Source organism: Barbus barbus (assembly GCF_936440315.1).
Source record: "Barbus barbus genome assembly, chromosome: 9".
In the NCBI taxonomy this organism is placed as follows: Eukaryota; Metazoa; Chordata; class Actinopteri; order Cypriniformes; family Cyprinidae; genus Barbus; species Barbus barbus.
This window is the reverse complement of record NC_136737.1, coordinates 16,439,871-16,459,084: the sequence shown is the minus strand read 5'-3', so window position 1 is coordinate 16,459,084 and position 19,214 is coordinate 16,439,871.

The following is a 19,214-nucleotide window of genomic DNA, read 5'->3' as shown; positions in this document are numbered from 1 at the left end:
GCTGCAGACAGAGGCCTTGATAAGACGAGAGGCAGTTGTGAGAATAAAGAGGAGTGAAAGGAGACAGATGGGCCTTACGACGGTGTGAGGAGACAGGAAACACACACATGAGGAGTCATGAAGAGTAACTCAATGACTGTGTATGTGTGTATACAACCGTCTTCTGTAAAAACCACGTTTATGATTAATAAATAAAATGTCCTTAATTTTGCTAGCAGATAAGGTCGACATTATAGCAAATGTTGTAAGGGTTCATTTTATCAATTTAACAATCAGTAAACTCTGACATCTTTCAAAAGCACTAAATGTTTATCAAGGTTCATGTGACTTTGAGTAGTGAATTCCCCTAATATAATATATATATATATATATATATATATATATATATATATATATATATATATATATATATATATATAGTTTTCAACATTGATAATGTTCAAAAACATTGAGAAAACAACTTTAAAACAGTAGAGTTGATAATAATAAGCATATATAGGGTAAAAAGGTACAAATATGTCCTTTTAAGGGTACTGCTCCAGGGACAAGCTGTTGTACCCAAAAAGGTACAATTTTAAACCCCTATTTTTCTGTGTGTATATACACACACATATATATACACATACACACACACACACACACACTCATATACATATATGTATACACACACACACACATACAACTATTAAAATTTTCTATGATTATTTTATTTGTGATCATTGGATAAATAATAGAAATCAATAAAGTATTAACAGAGATAGCACTCACAAAGAGCAATTTCTCGCTGATTAAATATTTGATAGCTGTGCATAACAAAATATATATTCAATAATAATTTAATGACGTTCTGTAACTAATTTAAATGATTTGGAAATCATCATTTTAAAATGGTGATATTTCAATTTTTCCATAAATGTGGGAACCATGAATTGCCCACCATTTTCACAGAAACATTAAAATGTTTGTATTTAGTATCAAAGTTAATAACTGTGTCTCTTTTTAAGATTTATTAATTTAAATTATTCTTTAATGCCATATTCCGTGACATTTCCAGGTTTCTGTGTCCATGGAAATCTGCGTTTTATTGTTTTATCTACAGTGCAACAAAATTGTTTTAATGATTTAATTTGAGGCATGCAAATTTCTCAACAAGTAAAACAGAATTAAATAATAAGTTAATAATATTGACATTATCAGCCATAAAAAATCTGAATAAAATCTGTGCATCCCTAAACTGAATTTATGGCAATTCCAAAAAAATCAGTTCTAAGAAATCATGCAACACATGTCCACCAATGTCCAGAACTCACGGAGAGTCTTTCTTAAAAACAAGCCTCCGGGCAAGTACGGTCCATATGCAAGCTGTTGCAATAGCCAGGCATATGCTGGGTATATATAACACGTTTTCACCCTCCCCCTCATTCCTTCTGTTTGATCGCGGCGCAGACCGCCAGGAGCACACCAGACCGCATGCTCACTGTTCATCGCATACGTGCGTTCATTCAGCACAGATACGGGCGCATAAAGGACGCGAACATCAATGGATAGAGTCACGGAGAGAATGCAAAAGCATCAGGCGCTCACACAAACAGCCTCATGTACACAGACAAGCAGATGTGCGAGGCAACCTACCCACCCTAAACACTTTAAAAAACACTACAAGACACCTGACAGCTGTTCCTGGCTGGAGGAAAAAAAATGGAGAGGGAACGTTTTGCAGCTCGGAGCACACAGCTGGATATGGAAACAAGTCCCTCTCCCAACATACACACGCTCGGCTCTCAGCATGCAGGAACTGACAGGTGACGGAGATGAAAATTAACTACAAGGATGATCCCAAGTGAGTTTCCTTATTACGCCATTGAAAACCCTTTAATACAAGCGGACTCTAATAATCATGGTAGTGAAGGAGTGTAGAAATGGATTAGGCCAGTTCAAGACTGACCTCTTTCTTCAATAATTCCTGTCTTTCTCCTTTATTTTGGTCTAATAAGGAGGCAAAAGTGAAAAAAAAGAATTTTCCAAAATCATAGCGCCAATGAGTTGCCACCATTTCAATAAGACGTAAGTTAATTCAATTATTTTAGAGAATATTGATGATTATAGGCTTTCATGTCTACGATTAGAGGTGGATCCCAAGCAAATTCCCATATTACGCAACTGTAAATCCTTCAACCCAAGTAGACTCTTGATCACTGAAAAGTAGACACTGGGTACGCCAGTTTAAGACTGACCTCTCTCTTTGATAATTTTCTGTCTTTCTCCAATATATCGGACTAATAAAGAGGCAAAAGTGGGAAAATGTGACAGATAATGTGAGAATAGCCTAGCTTTCAACTTGGCTTGACAACAGACAGAGGGTCAATGATAAGGCGATAAAGCGCATGAAAAGTCAATAATTTTAGAGCGTATCGCAACTAATGCATTAATACAATAGGCATTCATGTATATGATCAGAAGGCAAAGGGAATTCTCACATTACGCCACTGTAAATCCTTCAACACAAGCAGATTCTGTTGATCACAGTAGCATTAAGAGTAGACACAGATTACGTCAGTTCAAAACTGACCTCTCTATTCAACCCATTTTGTTTATATCAGTCTAACAAACAGTCAAAAGTGGGAAAACGTAACATCAATGATGCAAGAATGCTCTAACTTTCTACTTCACTCCCAGATTAAAGGGATAGTTCACCCAAAAATGAAAATTCTGTCATTAATTACTCACCCTTATGCCGTTCAAACCCTTCGTTCATCTTCGGAGCACAAATTAAGATATTTTTGATGAAATCCGAGAGCTTTCTGACCCTGCATATACAGCAACGCAGCTTCCACGTTCAACGCCCAAAAAGGTAGTAAGGACATCGTTAAAATAGTCCATGTGAAAGCAGTGGTTCAACCGTAATGTTATGAAGCTACGAGAATACGTTTGAGTGCAAAGAAAACACAAATAACTTCATTCAACAATTTCTTCTCTTCTGTGTCAGTCTTCGTTCACGTGTTCAGGAAAGTACTGCGACGCATGCATGCAGCGTTCTGACGTAGAACCTGGAAGCGCAGTGCCACTGTACATAAAACAGGCTTCGTAAACATGTCTGAAGATTTCAATAGAGGATGGCTTGCACTTTGCCCAGCCTTACTTATTCGAACCAATACTATGAACACGGAAGAGAAGAAATTGTTGAATAAAGTCGTTATTTTTGCTTTCGTTGCGCACAAAAAGTATTCTCGTAGCTTCATAACATTACGGTTGAACCACTGATATCACATGGACACATGATAACAATGTCCTTACTACCTTTTTGGGTCTAGAGTTGCGTTGCTGTATATGCAGGGTCAGAAAGCTCAGGTTTGGAACGACATGAGGGTGAGGAATTAATGACAGAATTTTCATTTTTGGGTGAACTATCCCTGTAAGCCATAGATGGAACACCACTGAGGTTCCATCTCACATTTGCCGTGGGTTTCGTGATAACAGAGATGGAACGTAAACGCACAATTTACACAAATAAAAGAGCATGAAAATCTGATTAAATCTCCTATGAGAACTTGCAGTGTTATCATCGAGGCTGAGAAAAGAACACAACGCTGCAGACAACAGGTAAATGCCGTTATTATCGCTGTTTTCCATGTTCGTGGAGTAAATATATTTACTCAGCTTTTTAAAAATGCCGGGTAGCCAGTGTTTTGTATGCGTTTGGCCAATCAGCATACACTGCATCCCTGATAGAACTGTTTTAGACCCTACTCTGAAGGTAAATTACGTTAACATTCTAGTTAACTAAATTAACTAACGCTCCTAGTTCCTGTGGTGCGAACACACCAAAAAGCGGGAAACTCCACCAATAGTACTAGGAATTATAAAAAGGTTCCTCTGGTGCGAAAGCGCCCATTTAGATATCGCACATGAATATGAATGGTTGCTTTGATATGACTGGACTTTCCATTGTATCGTTTTGTAAAGCATCAAAAGAGGAAAAAAACGTAATAAATGACGTGAGAATGACTTTCAACTTGACTCCCAGCTTAAGCTGTAGACACGGCGCCAACGAGATGCTGTTCGTCATTTCGATAAGGTGCATGAAAAGACTCCTCAGTCAATGATTTTCGAGAGTAACGCAGCTGATGCACGATCATTAGGCTTTCATGTGTACGATCAGAGGTGTGTGGCAGTGCCAGGTCTGTTGTGCCCATCTGCGGAAGACAGAGACAGACAGGCCGTTCAGGGGCCTCTCCTGCGGTGTGACTAACTCATGACGACAGTGCCAGGGATGAAGAGGGCCCCGGCCCCGGCCCTGCCAAGGGAACCACTGCTGCTTGCCTCCACTCAAGGCCGCCTTTGTTGTGGCTTCACTATCTTCCCACAACATACGCCTCTATCAAACCCACACTGGCAATATCCTGCTGAAAAAAAGAGAAACGTGAAATCCGCTTTTCGCAGCTATGTGTGTAATGTCTTCATTTGCCATGTGGATATGTCAATCTCTATTTACTGGAGGAGAGGGATTTATTTCTGTTTGATATGTGTGGTTCATACTGTAATGTACTAATACGGTGAGAGATGGGAATTAGTTAAAAAGGAAAGGGATGTTTTTCTGGTGATCTTACATGGAGGGGAGGGGGGGCACCACAATTTAAAGGATTGAGTCTGAAAATTGAAGAGAAAAAAAAATTATATATATAAAAAATTGTGTGTGTTTGTGTGTTTTACAATTCAAGTCTTTATTTGGGATTTTTTTAGCTGAAATGATAAAGAATTATATGTATCACATATTTTGTGCGTGCAGATACATATAAAAAATTTCACTGCATTATTTTATTTGACAGGCAAATTTCTAAAATAAATTGTTTCACAATGAAGCATTTTAATATGTAAATAAAAAATAATAAATTAAATGAATACAATTGGAAATCATATTGATTATCAGTATATATTGCCCAATTTTTATGTTATAGCTGATGAGATGTATATATCGATCTCTTATTTGACAAATTGAAAAAATACCTCAAATAAGCACAAAACTAGCAGAAATAAGCTTTAACAATACTACAATTACTACAATTAATAAATGATTAAATTCTACAATTTCACTTATTGTAATTCTTATGTCTTATTTTATATATAATAGTTATTATAAATTAACACAAAAACGTACAAAAATAAAATAAAACAAGCATCTATAAATGTTATTCCATTCCTAAAAATGTCTTTAGAACCATAAACGTGCTGGAAAGAGCAGTTTTAGAGCAATGTCTCACTCTATTGGTCAATCATGGTAATTGCATTCAAATGGTGCAATTGAATTTAACTAATAATATTTTCTTAAGGCATGCAAACCACATAGTTATTGTGCAAAAGAAAAAAGTTTTTAGATGTCCATTTTAAACTACAAACTTTGCAATATACTCTCTCTCTCTCTCTCTCTCTCTCCTTTTTTCTGGTTCTCTTTCAAACTATTCCTTAGGTCAAGACAGGATTGCGTGGCTTCCAGAATAAATCCTATAGATCACACTCCCAGCAACCGCTTTGAACGCAGAAGCTCTATGTTCTGAGAACAGATGTGCTCATATGTAAGGAGGAAATCCAGTCTAATATTCAAATACAGTATGCATACCGTCTTTCCCTACTCTTTCCCCTACCTTTTTTTCATTCTTAGACATATACACAGATAACACATGCAAACCTTACTGTAAAAGTTTCGCTACGACACAGAGGCTATATTTGAATGTGACTTAAGTACCTGTAAGTTTATCCACATCACTTTTTTATTGTCTTCTGAGGTCTCCCGAAGAGCAGTGGTGGATAAGCAGGTAAATGAATGAGGTGCCATGCCAGATCTGGGGTAAAATGAATGAACATGGCAGGGGTAAAAACCTACAAAGGCTTAGATTCTGGATGAAGGATACAGGTGGAGAATTGGGACAACATAATTTACTTCACCCTGCCCAGCGAGGGTTGGGCAACAGGGTGCATCTGTCTCCACATCTCAAATCAACACATCTTCAATCTCACACCAGTCTTAGTTGAAGCTTCATACTCTTCTTTGGTATGAGTCCAGCAAGAGCTTAAATATTGTATCAAAGCATCAGTAGGAGAAGCTAAGCTGCTTCAGACAAACTGGGAAGATCTGTATCTAAATAGCATAAATGTTTAATTTGGAAAATATTGAACTTAAATTTTTAATATCATATTAAAAGATATAATATTCACTGATGCTCCACAAGGAAAAACCATGCATTAAGGGGGGTGAAAACTTTTGAACAGAATGAATATGTGTACATTTTTCTTATTTTGCCTAAATATCTTTTTTTTCATTTAGTACTGCCCTTCGGAAGCTACAGAAGATACTTACATGTTTCCCAAAAGACAAAACAAATTAAATTTACCATGATCTTCAATTCAAAAAGTTTTCACCCCCCTTAATGCATGGCTTTTCCTTCTGGAACATCAGTGAGCGTTTGAACCTTCTGTAATAGTTGCATATGAGTCCCTCAATTGTCCTCCGCGTGAAAAGATGGATCTCAAAATCATACAGTAACTGTTGAAAAGGGTTCCAAAATGCTGGAAAACCAAAGAGTTTGTGGGACCTGAAGGATTTTTCTGAAGAACAGCAGGCAGTTTAACTGTTAAGGACAAACAAGGGTCTCATGAACAACTATCACTAAACAAAAAAACACAGCTGTGGATCATTCAGGTAACAATACAGTATTAAGAGTCAAGGGGATGTAAACTTTTAAACAGGGTCATTTTTATAAATATTTTTTTCCTGTGGACTATATGTAAACATCTTTTTTTGTGAAATATCTTATTCAGGTCAGTACTAAATAAACAATAACATGCATTTTGAATGATCCCTCTTATTTTGGTAAAATAATTCACATTTTGCAGATTCCGCAAGGTGTATGTAAACTTTTGACTTCAACTGTTTATATACAAATATGTAACTGTTTAATACTACAATGTAAATGAATTAATATTATATCATTTAAGAAATGAGTCTGTAATGGGCAGATATATAGTCCCTTCAACATGTCGTACTAAAGTGTCATTTTGTTTTTTTGTCTACTGGAAACATGTCTTTAGTGTTTCAACAGCTTTATGACTGACAGCGAGATTCAAAACGTAGTCTATAAGAAACAGGATTCATGACACACAACCTGCTAAAACGAAACGTGAGTTTCACTGTATACGGCAGGAGCAAAGTGTGACAGGGCAACAACACGAGGATCTAAACTCAAGGGAGCGAAGGTGACAGGCCAGGCAGACCACACAGAACTTGGACAAACTAAAGACGAATTCCAAAGGAAGTGTTTAGTTTTCAGCTTCATTTTCAATAAAGCTGACGCACCGCGTGTGCGTTTGATTGCTCCCTCCACCCGTTCCCTGTACGCACATACGGTCCATCTCTTGCTCTGTCTGCTACCTGAGCCCTCTCCGTATCTAATTTTCTTCATTGCAGCATTAAATGGATGTGCCCTCTCGAAGGAGTGGGTCAGCACTTATTTCCGCACAAGTTAATGAAAAGCACATGGCTTGGGTCCTGTTTTAGTAAACATCCTCCTCCCTCTGGTTCATCCATCTCTTGCCAAACTTACTCCTGCTCTCGATGGCTGATGAACCAAGCTCAACCCTGAAAGCATCAGACTAAAGAAAACACAAAACCGCCTGAATCCAGAGGCCGATGCCAAGTTAAAGAATATATAATCACTGCCCGTCTGCATCGCAGTCAATCCCTACTAAAACAGCATAGCCCCCTCTAATAAACGAAGACCAAACGGGAAGAAAACGCAATACCAAATATGGCATCTATAGTCCCATTTTATGGTGCAGCCACATTTACTGTTGCTGTGTGAAATTTCACAGGCGAATTTCAGTCACTTCAAAAGGAATCGTTTCGTCTTCATAAAAATGCGGTTGAACCACTGATGTACTCTTTACTATTTATCATGGACTATTTTAACGATGGCCTTGAACATGGATTTGTGTTGCTGTCTATGCAGGGTCATAAATCTCTCAGATTTAATCAAAAATATATTTGTGTTCCGAAGATGAATGAAGGTCTTACGGGTTTGGAATGACATGAGGGTGAGTAAATAATGACAGAATATTCATTTTTGGGTGAACTATCCCTTTAAGTGCAGATTACAATGGAAGAAAACATAACCTCATATATGCCATCTATAGCCCCATTTTAAGGTGCAATCACATTTACTGTTGCTCTGTGAAATTTCACAGGCGAATTCCAGTAACTTCAATTGGAATTGCGCAAAAGTGTTATGATTTCCGATGCAGATTTGGTCACATAAATTCACCGCACCGACCAACAAAAAGTTGCTTGGTTTATAAGGGACTTCTGTGTGAACTGTGCTTTATGCATCGAAATGGGTCTGTTTCAGCCTGTGAAATTTTGCCTATAATTCGTTAACCTGACCACACCTTTACAGTTCAAATATGTTAGTTTAACTCCTGAATGTGCATTTGCTCTATCGGCCCTAAAAACTAAAATAGCTAAAATGGCTCATTTTATGACAAAATTGTTGACATAACATACTCCTGATTTGAATGTAATCTTGACCAACAATTCTGGACTTGCGTGACTAAAAACATGTGCCACCTGACGACCCGACTTGTCTTAAAAGGTATTTTGATTACCTCCAATGATCTACTAATATTGTAAATCAAAGCGAGGAGGACATTAAAATGAGTCCTAGTCCCAGCTGGCACTGAATCCGTCCCCGGCGAGATCAGGCATGTACGCGGGCAGGCAAAAGAGGCCAAGTGTATATCTGGAGGAGTTATGACAGGGCCAGGGAACCGGTGAAGGATGTGGCACATCTGACTACAGCTCCAGCACCATCTGTCAGCCTGGCAAAATCACTCATAAGCAGGTTACAGCTACGGCCTCCTGCAAGCCCTCACTGCCTCTTATCTACACGCTAAGTGACCCGGCAGAGGGCAGAGTGGGTATGGAAGGACATGCATGAATCATGATGCACGGTATTGCAGAGACCACCTTCAGATGCAAGGGGCTAGAAGACCTCACCATCACAAGGAGGGGACATTAAAGGGTAAAAGATAAAAAACAGCATTTGAGGAACTCCAGTATTCTGGTAATCTGTTCTTTCTGCATGGTACAAATTTACACAAAATGGCTTGTTAAAATCTGTGTAAATGAAGTAAAATAAATAAATAAAATTTTCTAAACTGTAAAACCAAACTTGGCAACCCAATAAGTATTAAAAGTGTTACAGATCAAGTTCCAGCAGTGGTGAGATTGTGCAGTTAAAAAAAAAAAGTGTGTTTGGGTTGAGTTAGTTTGTATGTGTGTTGGTTGATATTGGGACAGCTGGAGCCAATGGGCCATGGGAATACACTCATCATGAATATTCAGGCCCAGCCTCTGGAAGAAACAGCCGCCAGAGTGATGTCACATGTTCTAACAGTTGTGCGAGGCCACTTTCTGGGTCTGCTGGAAGACTGCATATCAAAAAGAGAGGGAAATGACTGCGATATATACTTGCAGTGTTTCTATGTATTTTTCTGGAACTGATCAAAAGCATTTCCTCTGGCTACTGAATATGCTCCATAGCCCCACCTAGCTTTAAGAAGAGACACAACATGTGTAACATTGCTTGTAGGTTAAACTGAGAAAATATTAATATATATTTAGCAAAAGTTATGTGAATCATCATTTGAAACCGCACATCCTAAAATTAAATAATGCATCAGGATAGAGTTAACTTCCATTTCCTTCAATAATCTTTTCCACGCATCTCTATCCTGTCCGGGGAATGTTGTACTGCGAGCCCTGAAGCAAGTTCCAAAACACTGTTTCAGTGTTAAATAAAGTTCCAAAAACAACTTTTCTCTTAAATATTACAACGGTACCGTTCACTCCCATTACCAATGGGAATAAAGACAAATCCTGATTTGGCTGACCAGATGTTCCAGCAGCCAGAAACAACTGTCCACGAAACCTGCCGTTCCTCAAGAGATGCACAAAGATCACAGATGCATCATCTGTTCTCAACAACAGGAAAACAATAGCATATTTTTCAATACTCAGAATGAGCTTTCATCTAAAATGAAAAATTTAAATAGGATCCGGTGGTACCGGTTTAACGACAATATAAACATAAAAGCTTAATGCAAAAGGGACTTTATTAGTAGTTTCCTTTATGTGAAAATAACATATTTTTTTGGCGCATGTAAAAAAAAGCCAAAAAAAATAAAGAAAAACATCAGGTTGTGTTTATTTGTACAGTGAATTCAGCTCAATTTTATTTTCCAGTCTTCTTCATGGTGTCCGAGTCATCAACGCAATGCAAGCCAAATCTGTTTCGGGAAACTTTTGTGTCATGGAAGTGATGTAGAGCACAAAAGCAGATGGGATAGATTAATTAGCCAATGCATGTTTAAGAAGAAAGGTATTTATTTGCGTGAGTGGCCAGGGGCCGGAATTAAAAGACCGAAAAAGAAATAAGGGACAGGCTAGTCTTTTTTTGGGAGGGATCTCGATGAAACCGGTGTTTTCACAAGCTAGGAGCTATCAAGTTGCAACTTAAAGTGGTTTCAGGGAAATCATAAATAAATAAGAATAAAATAGGCAATCTGGAGCAGAGGAAAGCTCTTTGTTTACTGGCTGCTCAGGGGACCTGAAACGGACCCTCTGAATAAATAAATACAACCACTACAGGAAGTTCAGCTGCTTCCCCTCAGGTCCAGTTTAGTTTTATTAGCTACAGTCCTGTAAAGATACTAAACAATGACTGGCTCCCCTCCTTTCTCTCTCAGTCCTGCACATGTACTTGCGCCCACTGCATGCTCCAATACACCGTTACCCTGCTCAATACAAGCCTGTAGAAATCATAAACATCCTCTCTCTGAAGAGATCTTCCAGACGTATTTTCTCCAGGTGCAGCTCAGACAACAGCCAACTAATCAGTACTGGAGCACTGCAGAAGTGTTATTATCTTCCCAAAAAGCAGTACGGCGTGAGCAGACCTTGAAGGAATAGTTCACCCAAAACTTACAATTCTGTCATCGTTTACTCACACTCACGTCAGTCCAAACCAAAAGTCAAAGGGTGAAGTGAACTAGAACTAGACCAAGCCCCCAAAAAAGAGGGAAAAACAAAAGCGTTATAAAACTGTTAAAAGGTTTTATCTATACCACTTATTCTATTAATACAATGTTCAATAATATGTCTCTGTGTACCTTGAATGTGGAAACAGGGAGAGGAACAAGAGGAGGACAGGTGTGTCAGTGCACCGGTGCCTTTTGAAGGAGGGCACTGGGTGAACAGCTTGCTCTCAGCAGGGGTCCTACAGAAGGAGCAGGTGAAAAGCTATCCCCCTGCACCTCTTTTACAGTGTCTACCTGACACCACATTGAGCGAGGGGGAGAGGAGAAGAGGAAATCAGCCGATGGAGTCGTGAGCGAAGACGCCATCTGGCAAAGGTTTCGGTGGCAAAATGCGAGAGAAGCCATGCCATGGAAAGGTCAGGTAATAATGATGCCACTATCCTAAAGGATAAGGGGCTTAGACATACATATGCATGATGGTTAAACTTGAGAAAGAAGAAAAAAGACAAACAATATCCTCTCCGGAAGTTTTAGCAAACTGAAAATTAACTATTGTTCTCATATGTACAGTGGGCAAAGTTCATTGATGCACCAGCAGGGGGTACGAAATGCCACAGCATGAAACATTCATATTTATGGACGACAAGGCCCAGACCAACCTGACACACAAATTAGCTCTGGCCAGAGCGAGCGATCGCTCAGCCAGGGATCTCCAGCTGGACTGGATGCACTAGATCCAGACTGTCATTTACAGGCCCACTAAGCTTCACTGGCTCTCACGTTTCATTGCTCTATTATTTAACAAACCTTTTCATTCTTCTCAAATGTTTCTCTGTATGTTAACGCAAGTCACAGTAATGCTGAGTTTGGATGTTAGTTGAAAACGTCCAAACAGAGAGGCCCGTTTGCCTCCCACCCCCCACTCTCTGTTGGGACACCTAATCTGGTTCATTAATGCTCCCAGTCGACCATCAGGGCCAGTCTCCCACAGATAGCTCAGATTTCAGCCGCTCGACAGTAGAGCACCTGTGCCATCACCTGCTCTGCACACATTTAGTGCCGTTTTACCAGTATGTAAAAAAATTACTACTTAAAGGGTATTTCACCCTCTTATTGTGGGACGAAAAGGAACTAACAGTTTCAAGGTGAAAAACGTGCAAAAAAAATTCAATTTTTTTTAAAAAGGTCGCTGCTGAACTTTAGTCTCAGGCCCTGGTTTCAGGGGGGCCCAGAAAGTAATCGCAATTTCGACTGAATGATCACGCTAGGAGGCGAGTGATGATTTTTTTTTTACCAGGCCCAAGAATTGTTAACTGTGTCCCTGGAATCAATTTTGCCACAAACTGGAGCTTTTGTCCCAGGTCCCCACTTGAGGGGGTCCAGGAAAGTGATCCCGCATTTAACCGAGCGATCACACCAGTAGGCCTGTGATGAAGGTTCTGTAGCAAACACTAGAATTACTAACTGCGGCCCTGGCTATATAGATAGGTAGAATATTCCAAGTCAACAAGTACAAGAGCAAAAGAAGAGGATCTTTGTCAGGGGAAGCACATTTAGACATGGGAAGATGGAAACAATTAGAGTTAAATGGGACCTGAGTGTGCCAGCGGATGGCTTGGATTTGCAGTAAGGAGGATTCCGGCTGGGCGAACTGATTGCAAGAGGATGTCTCCACTTAGGAAGGCAACGCCCTCACCTTCTCCCGACCACACCGCAACATTTAGGCTCTGGGATAGAGGGTCTGGCTACCACCCAAGAGCTGGATTGCTGATGGGTCTACTTTATCCATTCAACTTCTTAAAAGTTTTTTTTTTTTTTTAAGAAGGATCCACTCAATTCTGCAAATGTTCATGCAACAAACCTTGTTGTCAAAGGGATAGTTCACCTAAAACTGAAAATTCTGTCATCATTTACTCACCCTCAAGTAGTTCCAAACCTGTATGATTTTTTTTGTTCTGCCGAACACAAAGGAAGATATTTTGAAGAAAGTTTGTAACCAGGCTGTTTTGGGGCACCATTGACTTCCATAGTAGGAAAAAAAAAATACTGTGGAAGTCAGTAGTGCCCCAGAACTGCTCTGTTTCCCACATTTTTCAGAATATCTACCTTTGTGTTCAGCAGAACAAAGACATTCATACCAGTTTGGAACTACTTGAGAGTGAGTAAATGATGACAGAATTTTCATTTTTGGGTGAACTATCCCTTTAAGTGTGCTAGTTAAAGAAAAGGAGGTAAACTGTGTGGTCCAATTTTTTTGAGTCCACTGTGGGCTTGCTTATCTAGGCAGATTGGAACCTCTGTTGGCTCTTTTTATTATTATAAAACAGACATGAAAGACTTATACATATACACTTGGCAAGCTCAAATTCTGTGTGAATGTGCACAAAATGATACATCAGAAGGTCCAACCAGGTCCAATCCAAATGCTGCACTTATGAGTGCCATAACTTCAGCATATTCCAGCTCTCGCCCCTGTGCCCTCCAGCGTGGCCCTTGCCAGACAGCAGGAGGACAGCCGGCCCCTCGCTGGCTTGTCCCTGCCAGCATCCCTGGGCGGCAAAGGGGGCGACAGAGTTCCTGGATGCATCAGGGCTACAGATGTGCTGCCAGCTTTGCCAAGGGTCACCTTGGAGAGGCCCGTGGCAGCTTGTCCCCTGGCTCCAGCTGGCTCCCACTTTAATCTGCCCAGAGAGGGGGAGAGCAAGACATCCAGGCAGGAATACAGCATCTCATACAGGACAACCCATGCGGATACCGCTTTAGGTCTTTCCCCTGTTTGGTTTAGAACTTAAATGCAAAATGGCGTAAACCTAAATGAGACTCTTGCATCCTTTAGGAGGGATGCTGGCCACCAGAGATGCCCCCACCAGCTGTTAAGCCTCCCCAGAGTCATGGGGTCAGCAGCACCCCCTGTTGGCAGCATGTGTAACATGGTGACAGGCTCAGGGGGGTCATGAGGTGCCCTGCACCGGGCAGACATAAGTAATGGGGCCTCCCTACTAGGAAGGCACAGCTCTGAATCAATTTAATTAGATGGGCGGAGCGGGATGAGTAGAATAAAACACACTAGGGCTCAGTTTTTTTTACATGCAGACCATATCATGATTGCTATTTATTTTTACCTGAAAATCAACCCCAGAATGTTTTATTAATTACATAGCACTTAAAAAAAAAAAAAAAAAAAAAAAAAAAATATATATATATATATATATATATATATATATATATATATATATATATATATATATATATATATATAGTTACCTGGGAAAAAATACAAATAAATAAATATAAAAAGATGTCTTTGTAACTTTGCAACCTCTAATTCATTCCACCCTTGAAAATTTCAGGTGGGCAGTGGTTGAAGAGGTACACTATGTGCAAGTGACACATCTCTGACCTTATGAAAGTAGGCCAATTCTCTCATTATCTGGCAACAAACGATGTTTCACAGAGGTGATTGCTGTGGTGGTTTTATCATATTTAATCTCCTGATTTCAGTGACATCTGTCCATACTGTCTCTCTCTCACATGCAGACACACACTCTGTCCTCTGTATTCCTGTCTCCATCAGTATCGTCACCCAACCATCACCCAACACTCATATCTGATCATTTGCTGGTCAGTAATCTCGCCTAATCCAGTCAGACACTTTTAATGAATTAAGTGGCAATCTAGATTTTATTTTCAGTAATCATCCACTCATCTGATTGATTGTAAAATCAGACTCTACATCAGATAGATGAGTTTTATTATATATATATTTTTTTATTATAGTTTTATTTATAATTCCTATAAAACTCTTCTAACATGTCCTAATTAAACTAGGACACATGTGAGACATTAAACAACTGAAAAACAAAATGCAGTTTTAGGCTGAATTTTGTGCATGAATGCCAAAATGCTGGGAAAAAGCCCTTGAATGTCAATTTCTGCCACATTTCTTAAAGGATTAGTTCACTTTTAAAAAAACTTTTGCTGATAATTTACTCACCCTCATGTCCATGTCTTTCTTTCTTCAGTCGAAAAGAAATTAAGGTTCCCTTCCAGGAACATCGAGCTGCGTCCGGAGACGCTATGGGAACGCCATCAGCGTAACCGGCACTCTGAATATTGTATACAACCAGTCTAATGAATGGGCGAGGCGTCACGGGCGGGGGTGACGTCACGACCAGGTATATAAGCACGTGCGGCGGAGCCAGCTTCAGCTTTTTGTCATTCAGCAAGCGCTCTGTGTGTTGTCAGTCTGATTCTATGTCTTGTGAGTCTTATTTGGTGTTGTCTGTCTCAGAAACGTAGGAGAACATGCCTAAGCTAAGGCAAAGACTAGGGGCGATCCCAGATCGCGTTTCAGGTTGTGTGTTAGTCCCTGCCCTCGTTACATCACGAGTGGGGACACACACAACCTGTGCGTGGTCTGTTTGGGTGCGGAGCATGCGGCATCAGCTCTCGAGGGAGCCGATTGCCTGCACTGTGAGCGGCTCTCGCTGCGCACACTCCGCACCCGGAAGGCTCTCTTCGAGAAGGGAGCCTTCGCGAGCCTCCCACGCGGTGATGGCCCCGCTGCTGCCGAGGCAGAGCGGCGGCTGCACGCGTGGGGCTCGCAGGCTGATCTGGCTGGCGAGAGTCAGACGGGCATGTCCCTATCTCCTCCCGTATCCGCCAGATCTGGCGGCCCGTCTCTCGGTGCAGAAGCGGTTCTCTTTCCCCAGAGACTAGAGCTCGACGCTTCATCTCTCTTCCTCCGAGGAGGTTGATGAGACGAGCGTTGACGAGGTTTCGCCGCCTCCGTCGCTCCAATGTAATAGCGAGCTCTCCAAGCATGCTGTCGGTCCCACTTTGCAAAATCAGAGCGGTGGCTGGGCTCGCACGGCTCGCATATGGATCATCAGATCCAGCGCGCACTCTCTGTGCTTGGAAGCGGTTCTCTTCCCCCAGAGAGAGGGCGCGACGCCCCGCCTGTCTTCCTCCGAGAAGGTGGATGAGGAAGGCATCGATGAGCTTTGTAAGCTCCAGTGTTTTGTACAGACACAAATAAAGCCGGTCCCGCTTTATGAGCTGCGCTCATGGGGCTCGTAGAAAAAAAGGCTGATCTGGCTGGCGGGCATATAGAGGAGAAGAGAAAAGAAACTATCTTCTCCTGTATCCACCAGATCTGGCACCCCGTCTCGCGGTTCGGAAGCGGTACTCTTCCCCCCGAGACGAGGGCTTGACGCTGCGTCCTCCGAGGAAGTTGATGTGACGAGCGTTGACGAGGTTTCGCCGCCTCTCTCGCCCCAGTGTGAGGAGCCACAGGAGCCTTCAGTTTCCCCCGATCTCCACCGAGGTGTTGAGATCGCGGGTGAATCTTTGAGGGCAGATGGTATGCGCGCTCTCGAAATTCAGGTGGCTGCTGGGCGGGCGCAGCCTCCTCTGCATACCAGCTCCTCGCGCAATAGGTCCTGACGGGCGAGCCCCAGGACCGCGGAGGGCGACCCCTACTGGGGTGGAGCGGCTTACACCGCGGCACACGGTGACCGTTTCCCCTCAGGTGCTCTCCGGGGATTTGTCTGTCAACCCTGCAGTTCCAGGGCACAGCAGGTCCCAGTGAGTGTTGCTCTCAGGTTCTTCCGCCTGTGATTTCAGCGGGCCTGAGAAACTCGCCTCAGCCGCCAGATTACGCGTCTCCTGTCGGTGCGCCGCAGCGAGACAGCGGTCTGGCCGCTTCTCTGACACCAGAGGTCAGTCTCGAGAGACCGATTCCCTTAGTAGCTCGTTGGACAGCGAGCTGCCGAATGTGTCTCTCTGGTTCGTTCAGATGTCCTGACGGGCGAGCCCCAGGACTACGGAGGGCGACCCCTACTGGGGTGGAGCGGCTTACAGCGCGGTTCACGGTGACCGTCTCCCCTCGGTGCCCTCCGGGGATTTGTCTGCCAACCCTGCAGTTCCAGGGCACAGCAGGTCCCAGCGAGCGTTATTCTCAGGTTCTACCGCCTGTGACTTCAGCGGCCTGAGGAACTCGCCTCAGCCGCCAGATTACGCGTCTCCTGTCGGTGCGCCGCAGCAAGACAGCGGTCTGGCCGCTTCTCTAAACACCAGAGGTCAGTCTCGAGAGACTGATTCCCTTAGTAGATCGTTAGGCAGCCTGGCAACGGCTGCCGAATGTGTCTCTCTGGGTCCTGCGGACGGTAGAGGCTGGCTATTCCATCCAGTTCGATGGGCCACCCCCGCGGTTCAACGGGGTCTGTGTGACTACGGTCCGCCGCGAGCAGGCTCTGGTCCTGGAACAGGAAGTCAACACTTTGCTGAAAAAGGAAGCCATAGAGTTGGTTCCACCTCACGAAGTGTACACCGGCTTCTACAGCCGGTGCTTCATTGTTCCGAAGAGGGACGGAGGGCTGAGGCCCATACTGGACTTGCGTCTCTTGAACCTCTCAGTCAGACCGTCGAAGTTCAAGATGCTGACGGTCAAGCAGATCGTGTCTCAAATCAGGTCCGAGGACTGGTTTGTCACGATAGACCTCAAAGACGCCTATTTCCATGTGTCCATCCTTCGCTCTCACAGGAAGTTCCTGAGGTTCGCTTTCGGGGGCAAAGCGTACCAATATCGGGTTCTTCCCTTCGGCCTAGCACTCTCACCCCGCACTTTCACCAAGTGTGTAGATGCGGCACTGGTCCCGTTGCGACTGCAAGGCATCCGCATACTAAATTATATCGACGATTGGTCGATTCTTGCTCAATCAAAGCAGTTGGCAGTTCGGCATCGAGATGTCGTTTTCGCCCACATGAAGGATTTGGGGTTAAGACTAAACGCCAAAAAGAGTGTGCTTTCTCCAGCTCAGAGAACCACTTATCTAGGCGTGGTGTGGGATTCGACCACGATGCAGGCTCGTTTGACCCCTGCTCGGATCGAGTCGATCCTCACGGCAGTCAGGAGAGTGCGAGAGGGCCAGCCATTCACTGTCAAGCAGTTTCAGAGGCTGCTTGGGCTCATGGCAGCTGCGTCCAGCGTGATTCCTTCTGGCCTGCTGTACATGAGGCCCCTACAGTGGTGGCTCAAGACCAGGGGGGTCTCCCTGAGGGGAAACTCGCTCCGCGCTGTCAAGGTGTCACAGCGCTGCATCCGTGCCTTAGACATGTGGAGGAAACCGTGGTTCTTGTCCCAGGGCCCGGTGCTGGGAGCTCCTTGTCGCCGCGTCTCGCTAGCGACGGACGCTTCCCTCACCGGTTGGGGTGCGGTCATGAGTGGCCACCCTGCCCGCGGTCTGTGGAGTGGTCGCCACCTGACGTGGCATATCAACCGGCTAGAGATCCTAGCTGTGTTCCGTGCTCTCAAGCACTTCCTCCCAGACCTGAGAGATCGCCACGTGCTGGTCCGCACCGACAGCACGGCAGTGGTCTCTTACATCAACCACCAAGGAGGTCTGCGGTCGCGCCCCTTGTACAAGCTGGCACACCAGATCCTTGTGTGGTCCCAGGGCAAGCTCCTATCATTGAGAGCTGTGCACATTCGTGGGTATCTCAACGTCGGAGCAGACGTCCTGTCGAGACAGGGGCCGAGGCCCGGGGAATGGATGCTTCACCCCCAGGTGGTGAAGCAGATTTGGAAGGTTTTTGGCCAAGCACAGGTGGACCTCTTTGCGACTCGAGAGTCGGCGCAATGTCCCCTTTGGTTCTCTCTAGCTCCTCCAGCGCCTCTGGGACTGGATGCTATGGTACAGACCTGGCCGAGGCTTCGTCTGTACGCCTTCCCCCCGATCGCTCTGCTCCCGGGAGTTTTGGCGAGAGTGCGCCGGGACGCGGTCAGCCTACTGTTAGTAGCACCGTTCTGGCCGGGCCGAGTATGGTTCTCGGATCTGATTTCCCTCCTCGACGGAACCCCGTGGCCGGTACCGATCAGGAGCGATCTCCTCTCACAGGCCGGGGGCACCCTTGTGCACCCCCGCCCGGAGTGCTGGAGGCTGTGGGTGTGGCCCCTGAGGGGGCACAACTCATAGCTTCCGGTCTGTCAACCGAGGTTGTCGAGACCATCCTCCAATCCAGAGCTCCCTCTACGAGGAAACTGTACGCCTTGAAGTGGAAACTCTTCGCTTCATGGTGCGGGGACCGCCAGCTCGACCCAGTCAACTGCCCGATCCGCGCAGTTCTGG